The sequence below is a fragment of the Chionomys nivalis genome, chromosome 3, assembly GCF_950005125.1.
Source record: "Chionomys nivalis chromosome 3, mChiNiv1.1, whole genome shotgun sequence".
Taxonomy (NCBI): Eukaryota; Metazoa; Chordata; class Mammalia; order Rodentia; family Cricetidae; genus Chionomys; species Chionomys nivalis.
In genome coordinates, this window is record NC_080088.1 from 19,902,588 (window position 1) to 19,907,941 (window position 5,354).

Here is a 5,354-nt window from a genome sequence, read left to right on the forward strand (position 1 = left end):
CCTTTATTCCTAATTCAGACATTTGTTACTTTTCGGGCCCTGCCCTCTGTCAGCTATGAAAAGCTTGGACGTGTTTCTAGAATTTTCTGTATCTCAGTGACCCTGTCTGTAAATAGGGATGTGTTCTTCCTAGGTGATTAAGTGAGCTCCTACAGGGAAAAGTGCCCAACTTGCTATGCAACATATGGCGAGCACCCAATAAATGCTGGCTGTTTACTGTTATTTTCATATTAGCAGTGATGACATAATTACTAATTACCATCACTGCTTAATCTTATAGTCAGAGAAACAGCTCCGATAGGGGACCTTGGCAACGATGTGTGCAACAGCTTCAGAACTTGAAAAAGATTTTGGCCCCTCACTGTCACGCCACTTTTCCATCTCGCTGGTTTTCAAGAAGCGTCGATGAAAGTCAAGAGAAATGCTGGAGGACTCAAGTGCACAACTTTCAGAGGTAGAGGATCACGCAATGCCTCTGCACAGAATCCTGTGTACATGTGGCAGAAGCTGCGGCTGCGGCAGGGTATCTATGCGCGCTTGCCCACCCATTTCTTGCGTTCGCTGGAAGAAGAATGAACGCCGACCACTACAGACCTCAGAGTCAAGTTCAAGATCAACCCGAAGAACGGGCCGCGCGAGTTAGTTGAGGACATACCCATTCCAATTCACTACCCTCTAGAGTCCCAGCAGGGGCTGTGGCGTGGAGAGGGCCTGATTTTGGGCTACAGATATTCCAACAACGACAAACTCTCATCAAGGGTAAAGAAAGGGTGGGGGCCTCAGCTGTTCACTCGGGAGCTTTATAGTGAAATCCTGGACAAGAAGTTCACCGTGACTGCGACCATGAGGACCCTGGATCTCATAGATGAGGCCTACAGGTTTGACTTCTATATTCTCAAGACCCCAAAGAAAGACCTGTGTAAGTTTGGCAAGGACCTAAAGCGAGGGATGCTGCTGAGGCTTGCTTGCCAGGACCCCCAGTTACACCCTGACGACCCCGAACGGAGAGTAGCCATCTAATGAGAAGTACAAGAGTTTTGTCATCCTGGAGGCAGAGGCTGAGTGGGTTGGCCTGACTCTGGAGGAAGCTGCGGGGAAACAGAGGCTCCTGGAGGAAAAGGACCCTGTACCCTTGTTCAAGGTCTATGTAGAGGAGCTGGTCCAGCGGCTTCAGGAGCAGGTTCTGTCGAGGCCAGCAGTGGTGCAGAAGAGAGCTGGTGACCGCGCCTGAACTCAGGGCTCAGCCTTCCCTGTGGGCTTTTAGCTCCATGGACACAGTTGAGGTGAACACAAAGACCACCTGTGGGCAGTGGGTGAACCCTGATTGGCATGTGCTGACCATAGAGCTCCTGTAGTAGACTGTTCAGAGATTCCTCTGTGCCAGGACTTGGAGGTATGGAGTGGAGCAGATGCCTGTCCAAGCTGGTCAAGTACTTACAGCATTGTAGTTCTTGGGCTTGGAATAGGTCTGAAGCAGTCTGAGCCACAGTAAAGTGTGCTGGTTTGCTTGGGGGGGCGGGGGGTAAGAAAGAGAGAGATGCTGGAAATGAGGTTCCCACAAGACTACCTTGAGCGGGGAACGCATGTATGGGAAGAGTGGCCAATCTGCTAAAATGGCAAACAGAGGCATTTGAGACAAACAATTGCATTAAGATGAATTTTGTTTTTCTTGCACCTGAAACAGACTCAAAGCACGGAGTCAAATCGCAGTAAGTGTGGTGCGAAGTTTTCCCGTTAAGTCTGCACGTAAAATGTCCGTGTCCCTTAAGCAGGAAGGCTGCTGCTTAGCTTAGAGAGCAGAGCTGATGGTACTTTCAGTCTCATCAAAACAACTGCACACAGCCCTACTTCAGTTTCCTCACAAAGGGAGAATTAGAAAGGCCGAACGTTAAATCTTATCAAGGACTGCAATTTGATTTCACGTCGCTAGCGGGTCCACCGCAAAGAAGGGAAGACTACGAAGCTGGTTTAACTGCTTCAGTGCTGAGTCAAAAGTCAGCTCCATAAACCGCTCAGCTCCATGCTCCAAGGTGTGTGTGCCGGTGGAAGTTAAGAGCCACTTGTTAGCTTAATCACTTCACGGCTTACCAGTTTAAGGCTATTCATGTACTACTGGCCTCAATGAATTCACAGATTCTGGGTGGTAATAAGATAGAAAGATTGAATAACAGCTCTATTTGAACCTAATTCAGCGAGATATGTCTGAGCATAACCCTGATAGAGGCACTGTGATCTACAGCGAAGCCTAATTTGCCTTTTACTCCAGTTTGCAATTAATGAAAAGTCCTCAGGAAATCACAATTTCTGATTAAAAAGAGTTGATGATGATTAATGCTCCCAAATTAACGAGCAAAATTGAAAGCTCATCTCAGCAAACGTCATTGCCCCTTCGGCCCTGGAGGCTGCGCTGTGCCCTCCTCTCTCAGCACTAATGATGCACTTTGGAGTCAAAATTTTGACTTTCTGCTAAGGAGACAATGACAGTCCCATATTTTTGAATGGAGAAATTATTCAGCATCTTAGGAATTTGCTTTTATCCCTTTCCCATTATCTGAAAAATTACCATAATGTTGCCATGAAGGCAGGACATGAGTGTGAAGTGTATTCGGTCCCTATACTGTGCCCCAGCCCATGGCACTTAGGTAAAAAGTCTAAAGGCATATCCTAAAATGTATTTCCAGGAAGATATAGCACACATGGCATGGAAATCACACCTTTTTTTAAAAAAAAATTGAGTCCCCTAATAAGTAAGGAAGTGGCTTTTTGTAGAGGACTTTAGGTGTGCTATAAATCTTTGCATCTTTTAGGGGATTTCCAAATACATTTATGGAAAGTTCAGAAATGTCTCATCAGCTCTGCTGAACTGATTGTCGTTTTAAACTGTAAGTCTCCTCCATACAGTATTTGTTAGAAAGTATCTTCTTTGTTTAGAATCACGTTCGTATTTCAGGAAAAGCCAGAAGTTATTGATATTCGTGAACTCTAACAGAGTAGGAATTAATCCAGAAAATTAACCTATATTTCCTCAATTAGCCTGTGCAATATTTCTCCTCTGCTAGGATTTTCATCAGAATTATCATTTAAATTTTTGTCTTAATAGATTTCATTAGCTGTAACAGAAACACAGGCAAAGAAAAGTTCAGTATCACAAAATCTGATTACACTGCCACAACTCCTGTTAATGTTTTGGGATTAATTCATATGTACTTAAAAAAATCAATTGTATGTATGTAGTTTTGTTTTATGATTATATTAATTGTAGATGACATTTTAAAATTGAACAATGCATAACTGTATTAGTCTATAATAATTATATATCTTATTTATTCATTTTAGTGGTTGTATAGTATTTGCTTGTATAAAATTATCAAACAGACAAACAGATTCTGTTTTTTTTTCCAATTATAAGTATAACTGTAAAGGAAGTTAATACTGCTAAGATTTAATATAATTAACTAATGATTTCCTTAGGAATGCTTAAAAGTTGGAATTTCTTGGCCAAAAATGTTTCTTTAAGACATTTATACAATGTAAGAAAATTGCCAGTGTGTAGGACATGGGCCTGTATTTTAATTACTTATTAGTGATGGATTTGCAATAAGAATAAAAGCATTCATTAGTTAAATGTCATATTATTATTCATTCATGTGTGGATTTGAAAATCTCATTGATCATTTATATTTCTTCTGTAATTTTGTTTTTAGTTATGTTTCACATTATAATGTTTACTATTTTCTTCTTATGCTGCAAGAGACTGTCTTTTTGCCCTTTATCTCGCTTTACAAATAACATAACTACCTTTGGAGTTTAATGTTCATTTTAACCATTGTTTCAGAGTATTGGAAATTCCGTACACACTCAAACTTACTAAATGTGTATCTTTATACTTCATTTTCCCCCCAAAATGTAATTACAAACTCAATTCTATATGTTTTATTCCTAAATTCAGCTTTATCCCATGGTATAGAGCAGAAAACTTGCAAATGTTAGGATCCAGAAAGACCATCAGGATCCCATGGCATAGAACTGGCAACTTACAAATGTAACGACCCAGAGAGACCATCTGTTACACAAGGAGTGAACTGACATGGATGAGACAGCGTGTAGGATCCAGAGAGACCACCCGTTACCCAACGGAATGGATTGTCATGGATGAGACAGCAGGCAGGGGGCAGGCACCACTGCATTGCTGTTGCCTGACACTTTACAGAACACTTCAGTTAAAGGTTAGGAAGTCTGATTATGTTCGGACTCATGAGCTGATAAAAACTATAACTTTAAAGAGAACTCCATGTTTAACTAGAAAACTATAAAAGATGCCATTTACATTACAGGCTCTGATATCAGAAAGCAATCATTAGAAGTGGAAGTGGTGTGACATGCAGGCAACATGGCACCCCAAGGAGGAATATTGTGTGGAGCAAACTGGAACAGAGGCCCAACGGAAACTGTAAAGTTGACAAGTCCTGGCAAGCATTTCATCCATTCCCTGAAACAAATCTGAGAAAAAACTAACAACAGATCCAGACTATATAATTAATCTGCTGTATTTTAATAACAACCAGTTCATAAACTACATCACTTTATTCCAAAATAAATACCAATGATTCTCAAGTGATTTTATCTTCACAGCTCCTGGCTGAAAGAATGCCTCTGAGGGTGGCTCCAGTGCAGATACCTAGGAGGCAGAATCCAGCTATGATTCGGGGCCTGAGAGTTTGTTCTATCAGTAAGGAGAACCAATTACAGACGGTGACTTGGTAACGTGTTTCTTTCTGGGTGTTGTGCATGTAGCACAAAGACAAAAATTCAGCACCTCAGGAAGAAATGCAAACAATGTCTCATGTTTATTCGATTCTTCATTTCCCATATTTTCATGATTTGGAGATTCATTGTTAAGATAATCTTTAAGGTGCTGAAGCCTGTGAGAAACAGCTAATGTATACCCTGAAGACATCCAATAAGACGCTTGCCAGTTCACTGTTCTGTTTCCAGAATGCTATTATTCAAAACAAAAAGTTGTAGAAATCAATGTGAATGTCTCAAATGATGACAGTTATAAATAAATAAATAAATTATTCTACTACTAGAATTAATGAGATGGTAATGAGTAAGGGGGTAATTTAAAACTGTGCTTTACAAAGCATTCAAATCAGTGTTATATCTGTTACTATAACAAGCTAGAAATGTCTGTTTACTTAGCTACACATTTTTCTTTTCTTTTCCTTATCTTGTTAGAGAAGGAAAGTGTCAATGAGGAAATACCCACAACCCTACTGGCAAGTGACTATTGCCAGAATTTACTAAGGAGGAATCTCAGGGGACATTTTCCTGCATTAGTTTTTTTCACATGC

General features: G+C 40.7%; 1 pseudogene; it reads left to right on the plus strand.

Annotated features, from left to right (window-relative positions):
* Nucleotides 1–469: 469 nt before the first annotated feature.
* On the plus strand, nt 470–1,233 carry LOC130870705 (39S ribosomal protein L28, mitochondrial-like; annotated as a pseudogene).
* The last annotated feature ends 4,121 nt before the right edge of the window (nt 1,234–5,354 follow it).